Source organism: Chiloscyllium plagiosum, unplaced genomic scaffold (assembly GCF_037043375.1).
Source record: "Chiloscyllium plagiosum isolate Xiang-an unplaced genomic scaffold, Cpla_swu_hap1 HiC_scaffold_17, whole genome shotgun sequence".
In the NCBI taxonomy this organism is placed as follows: Eukaryota; Metazoa; Chordata; class Chondrichthyes; order Orectolobiformes; family Hemiscylliidae; genus Chiloscyllium; species Chiloscyllium plagiosum.
The window spans coordinates 16,093,641-16,108,477 of record NW_028270155.1 but is presented as its reverse complement, the minus strand read 5'-3'; the positions used below and the strand labels follow the sequence as shown (position 1 = coordinate 16,108,477).

Here is a 14,837-nt window from a genome sequence, read left to right as displayed (position 1 = left end):
TACATTGATTTAAAAAGTAATTGCATCCAAAAATTGATAGCCAAGTCGCTCCAGTCTTAATAGACCATAGGCTGTTCTCTCATTAGACAGAGGGAGAGGGACAAGTGGTTGGGAATGAACCTGAGGGCCACCATATCTTAGACGGGAAGAGAGAAGCCCTCCAGTGGTAACCTCAGCTGGTGATGGGAGTTGAGCCATGTTGTTAGCATCACACTGCTTCGCAAACCGATCCCTAAGAAATTGATAGCATTATGTTTGTAACCCAATCAACATACATTTACCTTTGACCTTTAAACATTGTGATTGCTCTGCACCAGTTGTTTAAAGATAGCAAGCGAAATGTACTTGAAGACAAGTGAATTTCCAATTGTTCACACAGTACACAATTGCCATGAGGACAAGTGACCAGTGCAGTGTGTGAGATAGTGTCCTTTTTCATCAGCACTCACTTATTTCTTGGATATAGTTTCGAATCTTGCTCCAAATGTTGTGGTGAAGGTCATTCAGACTTTGCCCATCTGTAAAGTAATGATTAGATTCCCTACAGTGTGGAAACAGGCCTTTCGACCCAACAAGTCCACACTGACCCTCCGAAGAGTAACCCACCTAAACCCATTTCCCTCTGACACCTTACACTATGGACAATTTAGCATGGCCAATTCACCTGAGCAGCACATCTTGTGGGAGGAAACCGGAGCACCCGGAGGAACCCCAGACAGACACAGGGAGAATGTGCAAACTCCACACAGACAGTCGTCTGAGGCTGGAATCAAACCTGGGACCATGGTGCTGTGCGGCCGCAGTGCTAACCACTGAGCCACCGTGCCGCCCATCTTTTGCAGTTCCTCATGGATGCAAGCCTGACTGTTGGTGCAGGAAACTGAAAAATCACCCAGTTTGGGAGTGGTCCACTAAAGTTTGAATATTATAGAAAGAGATTGATTGGACATCTAACTGTGCTGTATGAAAAATAAAGAACTGTGGATGCTGGAAATCTGAAACAAAACAGGATTTCCTGGAAAAACTCAAACTTGCACCTGCTTTCTCTCCACAGGTGTTACCAGACCTGCTGAGTTGCTGCAGCAGTCTCTGTTTTTGTATCTGGGGATGTTCGATGCTGACTGTGGGATACCCAAAACCGAAAGCATCCCATTTCCCCCCAGCACTATCCTTTATGAATAAAATAACGCAGAAAATGCCTATTGTATTATGCCCTATGTGCAGAATCCATTCCAAAGTATTCATTCTGCAAAATTCCTATAATATAAAGGATTCCCAAGTTTGGGTTTTGTTTCATCTTCTTAGCAGAATAAAATATTTTCAATTACAATGCAACAGCGGCACATTTAAGCCAAGTCACATTTTCTAGTGACTATATCCATATATATTTAGGTATTTCTGTTGGCTTTATTGAGACGGAAGAAAAATCAAAACTTCATTCAGATCAAATTTACTGAATGAATGATTAAATGGGCTGTGGTACAAAGGTTTGCAAATTGGCTATTTTTGTCTGCAATGATCCAAGAATAATCCTGATCCAAGCATAACATTTCCGCCCAAACTAGTTATGCATTTATCAGGATTCAGCCTGTACCTATTAACTTTTCCTTTATTTAAAAAAAAATCATATCCAGCCTTCTGTGTAAGAATCGTAAAGGAAAAGATTGGTTTTGAATTTTAAGCCCTACTGGTTGAGCCTATTGTTGTAATCTCAGACCTTTTTCCAATACTCATTATATTAGACTTCTAATCTGTAGCACAATGGAATTGGGGAGGGGTACTCTTCAGAGTAAGCATTACCACCATTAAAGCTAATCTTTCCTTTTGATTCTTTATAAATCATTTGCCTGTTAGTTTAATAAAAATGTGCTTTTTTGTTCAGAACCGTTAAATAATCCTTGTGGGTTTTTTTGTCTTCAGTGTGAAGTTAAAATTATTGATGACTGTGTAACCTGTAAAAGACCTTGCGCAGAGAGACAGTGGACAGTGGTGTCGGGTACAATGACACCCATTATGACGACAGATGTGCAGGTCAGTGTGTCAGTCACACTGCCCAAATATTCAACCCTCTCCTGTCCGACGGTTCACCGAAAGCAGCAGCCTTAAAACACTGTGTATTTTCGAAATGGTGCAGAGAGAGACAGAGACAGAGAGAGAGTAAAAAAGCCAAGTCCCCATTGTTTTCAATGGGCTGAAACAATTAGAAAAGCGTGCGTAGGTTTGTTTGAATTTGGGTGACCGAGGCAGCAATGCAACATGTATGCGGGGGCAGTTGCCTTTATTTAACGTGTCGTTCAGTTCATTATCGAAATAAATCACAATGTAACGGGCTCCATCGCTGAATATTTACAATGAAAAAGATCTGTGTGTGCGTGTGCAGGTCTCGGGGTGGATCTGCCTCCACCTTGGAGCCCCAGCATGCTTCTTCCCTCGGAGTTGACAAGCAGGTAGGATAACACAAGAGTAATTATAGTTCAGCAGGGCTGCCAGGTGTGATAAATGAGCAATCAGCACGCAGAAACCCAGGTTCTCAAAGGAGGACTATTACCAGCTTATCAGCTGCTGGCTTCATGACTGCTGCCTAGAACAGAGATGAGGACAGCCCCTATTTGCTTCAGTCTCCTGCCTATTTAACAAAACATGTGTATTCACAAAAAAAAGCCAAGGTCCAGGTGTCTGGTGTTTGTCAATTGTGTTGTACAGATTGTACCAATATAGACTTAAATTATTGATTGCCATTACGATAAGAGCATTTTGAGTGCACTGTGCATTAAAGGGAGGGAGGGAGGCAGGGAAAAAAGAAAACAGCTTTTGGGCCCATTCTTGTTCGTTCGTGGGCTAATCCATTTAATGCTGATGCATAATCAGCAAGACTGGCCTGCTTAAAACAGACTTGGTCAAAGCAATAATAAAAGGCATTCATATCTGGATGAGGGATACAAGCAAGCATGCCAAAGAGATTTCTCAAGGCTTTGCCTGACAGCATCCTCCTGGGGGTACAAATGAAAGCACCAATTTTCACGGGATGATCTTAAAATTCTGAGGTCGACAGGAACTATCACCCCACATGCTCTCTCAGAATCATGTGATTTGCAATTTTTAAACCCTTTTCAAGGGTTTTAAGCAAACTTTTAAATTGCGCTATCACGTTTGGCTTTAGTCCACTGTAGGATCTCGTGAAGTTGTAATAGCCCCGATACAAGTCTTCCTTTCTTTGAAATGCAAAGAGAGAAAGACTGTTCTGAGAAAGAATCATACTTGACTTGAAACATTTGTTCTGATTCTCTCTCCACAGATGCTGCCACATCTGCAAGGTTTTTTCCACCATTCTCTATGTTTGCATTCCTTTGACACCTCTTAACTTTGGTATGTCCAAAAATGCTTTCCAACCAATGGAATACTCTTGCACAGTAATCACCACTGTAATAGAGAAGCATAGCAGCCAACTTGCGAACAGGGAGATCACAGAAGCAGCAAATAGGAATTAGTTTTGAGATGTTGGTTGAGGGATAAATATTGGCCAGGATGCCAACAGTAGAATCTGTCTTCTTTTCAAATCATTTCACTGGATCTTTTACATCTCCTGGGAGGACAGGCTTAACATTGCATCATATTTGACAGTTCGGCATCCCCTCAATGCTGCACTGAACTAAACGAGATTTCTTGCTTAACTCTGCGATCTGGAGCTTAAACCCTTGACCTTTTGAGCCAAGGCTAACAAATGATAGGGGCGAGTGAGGTCATATTCATTTTCACTTCAAGGACAGTGGAAGAGTGCGTGGGCCTGTACTCATTGGAGTTTAGAAAAACGAGAGGGGACTTTATTAAAACAGTTGCAGAAAGCTTGTTTTCCTTTATGGGAGAGTAATGCATCTCATATTTAAGGCAAAGATGAAGAGCAATTTCTTCTCTCAGAAAGTAAGTGGATCTGTGAAATCCTTTGCAACAGAGGTCTGTCAAGGCTGGGTCGTTTGGTATATTCAAGGCTGAAATAGAGAAATTTTAACCAGTAAGGAATCAAAGGTCATGGGGAAAGGCAGAAAGTGCAGTTGAGCATTATCAGATCAGCCATGATCTCCCTGACACCTGAGACAGATTTGGTGGGCCGAATGGCCTAAATCTGTTCCTATGTTTTATGGCCTTCTAGTCCCCTGCCTGTTCTCAAATCTGCTCAGTTCTAATCAGCCAGTGATGATTAAACTTATCCCACTTATGTATACTGCCGGCTGCATTTAAAGCTCCGTGAAGCAAATTTTGTGATCATTGACTTTGTTGAAAAGAAGTTAAAGAATACCAGGATTTTTTTTTTCAATATAAAGGTGGGTTTCATTTTGTTCCAAGCATTTGAGATGCAAATGCACTTCCAAGGTTTTGTGCAGAAATCAGATTTTCCTGCATGCCTCAAACTTAAATGTATTTAAATAATGCAATAAGTGGAAGCATAAAAACCAGGTCTATGATACAGCTGTTTTCTGTGAATTAATTTTACATGAGCAATATCTCAACCTTGCTTAACTTGGATCTTATTTTACTGGATGAACAAAATGTTTGAAGCTCCATCTGAAAAAAAAGCCTTTGTTTGCATTCTTGGCAATTACCTTTCAAAATAACTAAGAAGCTAAGTAATGCATCCCCTACATCTATTTTTGCATTGTAGGCACATCTAATTATGTTTTTAAGCATATGGGGATAGGCGATATATTTGCATGTAGATGGTTAATAAGCAAAATGCATTAATCTTCTCGCTTCTCTTTAAATGGCAAGTATGTACTTGGACTTCCTGATAAGATCAGGTTTAAATATGAATGTAAGAGCTGTCTTATGCTGTGAGGCAAGATAACCTTGCATGATGGAGCTCCACAAGTCCTGAAGGCTTATAAAAATTGGCACTATGAAAGTATGATCAGGTCAATGGATCAGACAGATGGGGGTAGGGGAGGGGAAAACTAATTTTGCTGCAGTTAATGGTGAGGAAACAAAGGCAGAGAAAGGACTTCTTACAGCAGCAAAGCACTAAGGCATCCCGAAGTCACGCATCATTTAGTGTTACGCTAACACTCCTCAAGAGCTGTGAAACCATTATAGTAATGCGAAAACTGGCATGAATAAACTCCCTCTTGGTCACTGGAAGGGCAAACAAGGTGTGATTTTATCCTGGTTTTCTGTCATGCTGTACACACTGGGTGTTTGCAGCTCTTGGCTGCTTAAACCTGTGGGGAATGTAGTCTCAAAGACTTGCATGCCCTTAACAACAGAACTTCATGGGGCTGCTGATACTGTGACATTGTATTCAAAAAAGATGGAGGGTTTTTAAAAATCAAAATAAAGCTCCATTGTGTTCAACACTTCCTTTGAGTATCTTCGCCAGTAATTTTGTTTTACATCAAGTATAGAGAGGATTTTGAAAACTATTTTATATGAGAGATTCCACTTTCCAGTTTAAATTCAATAAAAGTGCATGAGATTGCAGTACATATTCTCCTGAAGGTAGCCACTTATGATAGCTCAATGTACTTCATTCATGCTTTACCCATGAAGCCACTCTTCATGTGAGACTAGATGGTGAAGATTGGGAAGGAGATTAAAATATGCAGGGTGTCACAGATAATGTCAATGTGATCCTCAGTTGGCATCCCATGTACAATTGTTGAATACTCATAGAATCAGAAAGGGAGAGCATTCAGCCCATCAAATCAATGCTGGCTCTCTGTATGCATTGTAGTCTGTCTAAATCTCCAGTATTATCCCTTAACCCTAACTATATATTTTCCAAAAAAAAGTGCACATTCCAATTTCTTTTTAAAATCATTGCAGATCTTCATTTACACCAACCTCATAAACAAAATATTCCAGTTCATTATCACTTTCGTCACATCCCCCTACATCTCTTACCCTCGGTAACATCCAAGTTTGGGCTGACAAGTGGCAAGTACCATTTAGACCAAGTAACTGCCAGGCAATAACCATCTCAACAAGAGAGGATCTAACCATCTAACTGAAACTGCCATTGTTAAATCTCCCACTATCAATATCCTGGGGTTACTGTTGACAAGGAGTTGAAATGAAGTGTGGCTACTGAGCAGGTCAGACATAGCAAGTAGCTCACCTTACTCCCCAGTGCCTGCCCATCCAGAAGGCACAGGTCAGAACTGTGATGGAATACTCCCTACTTGCAGCTCCAACAACACTTAAGAAACTTGACACCATCCAGGACAAAGCAACCCACTTGATTGTCACCGCACCTGGAAACCTCCATTCCCTCCATCACCAGCACACAGTAACAGCAGTGTGTACCATCTACAAGATGCACTGCAAAATTCATCAAGGATCTTTGTATAGCACATTCCAAACCCACAACCACGACCATCTAGAAAGATTCAGGCAGCAAGCCCATGGGAGCACCACCACTTGCAGGTTCTTGCTAAGCCATTCACTATCCTGACGTGGAAATATATCGGTGTTCCTTCATTGTTCCTGTGTTAGAATCCTTCTTCATAGCATTGTAAGTCTACCTACAGCAAGTGAACACTGTAGCGGTTCTAGAAAGCAGCTCACCTCAGCCTTCTCGAGGGAGGTTCGGGATGGCCAATGAATGTTGACCCAGCCAATGACATCGACATCCCATGAATGATTTTTTATATAAAAAAACCTCTTTGTCGACCTAACTTTTCCCACCCAGATATTTTCTAATCAACCTGTTTAGAGTAGTTATCACATACCCCTGTAGCAGATGGGCCGTGAACTATAAAACTGTCACAAATGTCTGCACCTGCATTAAGCATCCCTTCAATCTTCTTTGACCAAAGGAGAACATGCCCAGCTTCTCTAACCTAATCTTGTAACTAAATCCCCATCCCTGAAAAGATTCTGGTAAATCTCCTCTGCATGTCCTCAATGTTGCAACCAAAACAGGCACAATATTCTATTTGTGTTGTAACTAAAGCTTTATAAAGATTCATCATATTGTCCCTGCTTTTTAATTCAGTATCTCTATTTATGATGCTCAAGATCCCATAAGTTTTGCTGACTACTACTCAATGTGACCTGCCACCTTCAAAGTTTGATTGGCATGAAATCCATATTCCTCTGACCCTGCAAACTCTTTGGAATTGTTATATCAAATCTATATTGCCGCTTCCTATCCCTCTATCAAGTGTATCACCTCACACTCCTCTGTATCAGATTCCGCCTGCCACCTATCTGTCGATTCTGTTGGCCTATCTTCCTTGTTGTGGTAAATTTGTACCATCTACACTCTGTGACGTACCTCCAGGTCTGGTGCCATCGGCAAGTTTTGCAGTTTTATTCTGCATTCCAATAATCAAGTAGAACATGGAGTCGGATCTTTTCAGTTGGAGCCATTGAAGTCGATGGTTTTGCCCTTTCTGTGTTGGCCTGGCTAGGATATCACATAGAAGTATGTCTGTTAATTTGAACATTCATATTCATTCAGAGGTGCACACATGTGGGAACATGCAAAGTGCTTAAACTTCTGATTTGGGTCCTCTGTCATAACAACAGCTACATTTATTTGTGTTGCATTTGTAACTGGCTATTCATCGTGACATGATCAGCTGAAGATTGACCTATAAGCAATAAAGCATTTACTAGGAGGGGTGAAGCTTAGTTGAAGATGTAAGATTTGAAAGAGGAGAGAAAAATATGAAGAAGCTGTTTAAGCAGGTGATTCCTAAATATAGCTGATTTCTGAACGGTGGCTGCTGGTAGTGTGTCAGAGGGCTGTGCAAAAAGCCAGAGTTAAAGAAGGTTCCCCATGGGAGACTGCTTAGCAAGGTTAGATCTCGTGGAATACAGGGAGATTTAGCCATTTGGATACAGAACTGGCTCAAAGGTAGAAGACAGAGGGTGGTGGTGAAGGGTGTATTTCAGACTGGAGGCCTGTGACCAGTGGAGTGCCACAAGGATCGGGGCTGGGCCCTCTATTTTTTGTCATTTACATAAATGATTTGGATGCGAGCATAAGAGGTACAGTTAGTAAGTTTGCAGATGACACCAAAATTGGAGTTGTAGTGGACAGCGAAGATTACCTCAGATTACAACAGGATCTTGACCGGATGGGCCAATGGGCTGAGAAGTGGCAGATGGAGTTTAATTCCGATAAATGCGAGGTGCTGCATTTTGGGAAAACAAATCTTAGCAGGACTTATACACTTAATGGTAAGGTCCTAGGGAGTGTTGCTGAACAAAGAGACCTTGAAGTGCAGGTTCATAGCTCCTTGAAAGTGGGGTCGCAGGTAGATAGGATAGTGAAGAAGGCATTTGGTATGCTTTCCTTTATTGGTCAGAGTATTGAGTACAGGAGTTGGGAGGTCATGTTGCGGCTGTACAGGACATTGGTTAGGCCACTGTTGGAATATTGCGTGCAATTGTGGTCTCCTTCCTATTGGAAAGATGTTGTGAAACTTGAAAGGGTTCAGAAAAGATTTACAAGGATGTTGCCAGGGTTGGATGATCTGAGCTACAGGGAGAGGCTGAACAGGCTGGGGCTGTTTTCCCTGAAGCGTCGGAGGCTGAGGGGTGACCTTATAGAGGTTTACAAAATTATGAGGGGTATGGATAGGATAAATAGACACAATCTTTTCCCTGGGGTTGGGGAGTCCAGAACTAGAGGGCATAGATTTAGGGTGAGAGGGGAAAGATATAAAAGAGACCGAAGGGGCAACTTTTTCACGCAGAGGGTGGTACGTGTATGGAATGAACTGCCAGAGGATGTGGTTGAGGCTGGTACAATTGCAACATTTAAGAGGCATTTGGATGGGTATATGAATAGAAAGGATTTGGAGGGATATGGGCTGGGTGCTGGCAGGTGGGACTAGATTGGGTTGGGATATCTGGTCGGATTGGGATATCTGGTCGGCATGGATGGGTTGTCCGAAGGGTCTGTTTCCATGCTGTACATCTCTATGACTCTATGACTCTAAGAGAATTGTTGGGGTGGCTTTCCTGGCCTGGAAGAATTACAAAGAGATAAAAGAACAAAATCCCAAAAAGAATTAAGTTTTAAATCATGGGCATTTGAGGAAATTTGGTTGTAAAATGGGATTTTTCCGCAGCACGAAGGATGGAAATGACTAGGAGAGCATTACACCTGTCATATTTAGAGCTAATATAGTTAATGAATGGGCTTTTCAGCATGAAAAAGGTTGAGAAAGAGGCAAAAATGGACAATATATGAGGAAGTAGATCGAAGTCATCTCTGTGTTCCTGAGGTTGTGAGGTTGGAAGCAGTGCTTCAGGTTAAGTAGAATGTGGTTATTTCAAACAGATAAAGTCAATGCAACAGAGAATGCAAGAAGAAAAAGCAAAGAGTAGCGAGGATAGGGTGCTGGGCAGGCACAAAGACTGAAGGAACTTGCAACCCATCCAAGACTCCACATTAGTTAATCAACCTGACAACACTAGCACAGTAGAAAAGTTAATTCAGTTGATGGACAAGTAGACCTAGTTATTATCAACACAGTAATTGATGCAATGTCTTTGGGTATGCTACTAAAGGACAGTTTGCACTTGAGGAAGAGTTGATTGACCAAGAATAGATCCAGTTATGATCGAGATTTATCATACATTGTTGTTATTTGTGATTTTGGATTTAAAAGTCGTGGAAAAAGAGAATTCTCGTTTTATTTCTGTGAAGAACACTCATGTAAACAAAACGAAAGCAAAATATGTTAAATTATTTTTTATAAACTTTTGATTTGTGCTAAGTATCAATTCCATCTTGTTTAAAGTTGATTTTTAATCAATGAATTCAAACACAATTTTCAAGAAAGTATGAAACTTAAACTAAATGACTAGATAAACTACCTAGGAAGTTAACATTGACAAAATGAAGCTGTTATAAAACCCAGAAATGATGTGGAGGTGCTGGCGGTGGACTGGGGTAGACAAAGTTAAAAATCACACAACACCAGGTTATAGTCCAAGGGGTTTATCTAAAAGTACAAGCTTGTACTTTCAAATAAACCTGTTGGACTGTAACCTGCTGTTGTGTGATTTTTCTTGACATTCAGAAAGACAGACCTGGGGTTACAGTCACATTCTTGTTGAGAAGATAAATCATTCATAGAGTCATAGAGTCAAACAGCATGGAAACAGGCCGTTTGGCCCACCTACCCATGTCAACCAGGTTTTCTAAACTGAACCAGTTCCATTTGTCTGTGTTCAACTCATATCCCTCTAAACCTTTCTTCTCCATGTACATGTCTAAATGTCCTTTAAATGTCAACAGAAGAACAGTTTATTTAGTTTCTGTCAACATCTCCTGATGGTATGAGTTGGTAGAAATCTCCAGGCTGTCAGAAATGGAAAGAAAACTTCAGACTATTAGAGCTGGAATGAAGTCTTCAGGACCGAGAACTGAAAAGGAGTCTTACATTTCCAAGGCCACAAAGAGTGAAAAAATTAAAGAGTTAAGATAGGAGTGATAAAGGACTGGCAAAGATATTTCTGGAGAAAGGATTGAATCTTTCCTTTTGCTGTTAAAGTCTCTCAAAACTGTCTTATATATTTAGAACTTGTCATTTATGTTTCTTTTGTGTATTCAACTTATGTTCCTTTGTTAGAAAAACAAAGCTTCATGTGAATACGTTCAGTGACTGACCACCATGATAATTAAATAACATATGATCTATCAAGCCAGGTTTCCCTCTGAGATTTGACTTATCCAGTATTCACGTTTGTTAAAATGGCAACACAGTGCAGACTGAGGGAGTGAAACCATTACTACAAATGATCTGGCTGCAGTTTGATAAGAGTAGAACCGTATCCTGGAAAAGTGGATTGGAGGCTTTGAAGGGTGATGATAAGCTATGGGGAGAAAGTGAGGTCTGCAGATGCTGGAGATCAGAGCTGGAACTGTGTTGCTGGAAAAGCGCAGCAGGTCAGACAGCATCCAGGGAACAGGAGAATCGACGTTTCGGGCATAAGCCCTTCTTCAGGAATTTGAGGGGTTTGTCTTATTATGCGGTATCCCACTGAATTTATAGCACAGGAATTGGCCATTCAGTCCAATCTGCCAATGCTGGTTTTCAGTGCTTCATTGACATTCCCTCAGCTCATCTTATTAACATATCCTATCCTTCCTTACTCCCTCCATGCAATTATCGTGTTGAAGAAGGGCTTATGCCCGAAACGTCGATGAACAGCTATGTCAGAGGCAACTGAGGGGTCAAGGATAAATAGGAGGTAAAGCACCCATTTATCATGAAATCATTTGTGATTTTGTTTCGGGCCATTTCAGGACAGAAGAATACATCTGATTAGATTCAAACATGGAGTTACCAGGAAGATAGGCATGCATTTGGGAGATGGCAACACATTTTTGAAGAGAGGGATGATGATTGCAGTTTTGAAAAGAATGCTACCTGAGGAGAGGGATCAGTGTGTAATGTCAGCTTGCATAAAGGTAAAGAAAGGAAACCAGTAGTTTTCTGAGCATAGAGATAGATGGTTTCTACATAAGATCAGTTGCAAGTGAGCCTGAGGGAAGGTGTGAAAGATGCAGGATTAAGGTTCCGATATGAACTCATTTTGGCTATTTGAGGACTGCAGATGCTGGAGATCAGAGCTGAAAATGTGTTGCTGGAAAAGCACAGCAGGTCAGGCAGCATCCAAGGAGCAGGAGAATCGATATTTCGGGCATGAGCCCTTCTTCAGGAATTTGAGGGGTTTGTCTTATTATGCGGTATCCCACTGAATTTCTAGCACAGGAATAGGCCATTCAGTCCAATCTGCCAATGCTGGTTTTCAGTGCTTCATTGACATTCCCTCAGCTCATCTTATTAACATATCCTATCCTTCCTTACTCCCTCCATGCAATTATCCTGTTACCTTTGCAATGCACCTTTGAGTAAGGAGAAGGGAACAGCTTACTCTTAATGGCAAGTAAATCCATGAGCTCCTCTCAGTTGCTGGATGTGTGTAGGTGAAAGAGGGAATTAAAGAGAGGCAGTGGGTAGTGAAGAATGGAAATCAGGCATTATCCAGACTGTCCCTACACCAGTGGTTATTTTGGCTGAGGGGATTGAAGTACAATCACTCTTAATGTGTCCACTTTCTAAACAACATCAAGTACGGTTTTAATGAAAGAAGGTCCTTAAATAGAATTGGAGAAATATTTAAATGAAGAAAAATTGAATTGCAGAGGCACACAAGTTAATTTAATATTGAGCTGACTGCTCAGATCTATTCATCTGTATATCCATCTGTAATTCACCCCAAAACACCAATGGATCTGCACATAATTATTATAAATATTTTTGAATTAACTTACCAGATGTAAGCCTCATTCAACATTATGATTTTCAATAATTAATTCAGATTGAATTATATGACAAATTATTACATGACAAATACCTTAACTGAGTGAGTCTGGCCCTCCAGGATATAACTCAAAAACCTTGTGGAAGGCTACAGGAGTGAATGATTTGTAGTAAGCTGGCCATTTGACAGATACTGTAAATCCCTGTGGCAGCAAAGTGTGCTGAGGCTTTGTGTATGTTCTGTGTCCAGATGACTGAGCATTGGTGTTGCTGCTTTCAGTTCATTGTGCAATTGGAGGCTTCTTTGTGATTCAGTAATACAAAATGGCATTAGTAAACATATAATAATCCAATATTCATCACTGAATGTGTCCACGTAGATAAGGATATGTTAGAGAAACACAGCAAGTTGGTAGTCCTGAGAACCTGGTTCTGACTCATGCTGCATTCAATGTATCACTCAACAGACATTCACCATGCTTTTTTGAGCAATAATAACTTGCCTTTAGCATGGTCAACTAATCCAAACTGCTTCATGGGAGTGTTAGCATACAGAATTTGTCTCACGTTACTTATTAGATATTGTTGCAAGATGTGCCTTTAAATAGGAAGTGTTCTGTCATTTTGTTTTTAAAAGCAGGTGCTGTAAACTTAGAGCCAAGCTGTCTGCTCTGAGCCCAGCAAGCTTTGTGTTATTTTAAAGTTGAACAATAGAAGCAGCATGAAGGGTGGGATCAAGCTCCCAAAGAGCCAGAATATGTGTATGTCTTAGCTTTCATCAGTTGCTGAGGTCTTGAAGCCAGGTGTGGAAGCTGTTATTTCTCTTTTTGTAACAGCTAAAGGCTTGGGTTCTCTTCCTGTTGGTAGAATGCCCTGTGAAACAATCTATTTTATTGAATTTGCCTTTGTGAAGGATGAGTTTATGGGATGTTACTATATTGGAACAGTTGCTGTTTAGTTGTAAAGTAATCTGTTATTCTGTCAAGATTTCCAGTAGAGTTAAGGTATTCCAATTCTTTGTTCTTTTGTTTGGATGTTAACTGTAGTGTATGAATAGAATGTGTATTGCTTCAAACCTGGTAGTTTGACCAATTAAATTTCTGAATATCCAGAACAATGCCTTGCACTTGCCTTTAAAAATAAAAAATGGTTGCTACCTTCTAGGCTATCTTCTTAATATATTTTGAGGGTGTTTGGTCTGGTTCATAACAATATTAAGACAAAAAAATGTCAGCTTGCATAAAGGTCAAGAAAGGAATCCAGTAGTTTTCTGAGCATAGAGATAGATGGTTTCTACATAAGATTAGTCGCAAGTGAGCCTGAGGGAAGGTGTGAAAGATGCAGGATTAAGGTTCCGATATGAACTCATTTTGGCTATTTGAGGGGAAAGTGAGGACTGCAGATGCTGGAGATCAGAGCTGAAAAACCTTGGTCAAAGAATCAGGGATTCCCAAATTATTTTTCAATGTGACCCCATTCTAACACTTAGTGATTAATGTCAGCCCAGACACCAGGGAAAAACAAAACTGCAATAAAGCAGTGAAATAACATTCAATATATGATTACTTTTGCATGTTACATATCAACATGCAGCAATATGCCTGAGAGGCAATGATGTACTGATAGTATCACTGGACTTCTGATCCAGAACTCAATGTCCTGGTACAAGGGTTCAAATCCCACTACAGCCCATAGAGAAATTTAAATTGAATAACAATCTGAATTTTTAAAAAAAATTATTTTAGTGGCAACTATGTAGCCATTGTTGATTATTGAAAAAACCAAACTTGTTTACTGATGTCCTTTAGGGAATGAAATCTATCACACTTACTTGTTCTTGTCTACATGTAATGAAAAGTATGGCACAGGAAAAACTCAGCAGGTCAGGCAGCATTTGAGGAGCAGGAGAATCAGGAATGAGGGGCTTATGTCCAAAATGTCAATTCTCCTGCTCCTTGGGTGCTGCCTGACCACCTGTGCTTTTCCAGTGCCACACTTTTTGACTCTGATCCCCAGCAGTCCACACTTTCTCCTGGTCTACATGTGACTCCAGACTCACAACAGTGCTGTTAATTCTTAACCTCTGGGCAATTACTGCTGAACAATAAAAGCTGGCCCAGTCAGAAATGCCAATATCTGTAAAAGAATTCTGTAAAGGCATGGTGGCTCAGTGGTTAGCACTGCTGCCTCACAGCACCAGAGACCCGGGTTCAATTCCCGCCTCAGGCAACTGTCTGTGTGGAGTTTGCACATTCTCCGCGTGGGTTTCCTCTGGGTACTCCGGTTTCCTCCCACAGTACAAAGATGTGCAAGTTTGGTGAATTGGCCGTGCTAAATTGCCTGTAATGTTAGGTGCATTGGTCACGGGTGAATGTAGGGGAATGGGTCTGGGTGGGTTGCTCTACGGAGGGTTGGTGTGGACTCATTGGGCCGAATGGCCTGTTTCCACACTGTAGGGAATCTAATCTAATCAAAATATGAAAATCTGAGATTGTAATGTATTTATTAAAAACATTGTTATTTTATATACTATTGTAGGTTCCAGCCAAGTTCTCC

At 40.8% G+C, this 14,837-nt stretch overlaps 1 protein-coding gene across 4 annotated transcripts in view; it reads left to right on the top strand.

Moving 5' to 3' along the window:
* The window catches only part of wwox (WW domain containing oxidoreductase), a 948,132-nt gene that overhangs the window by 741,377 nt on the left and 191,918 nt on the right, over positions 1-14,837 (top strand). The gene's annotated exons all lie outside the window — the stretch shown is intronic.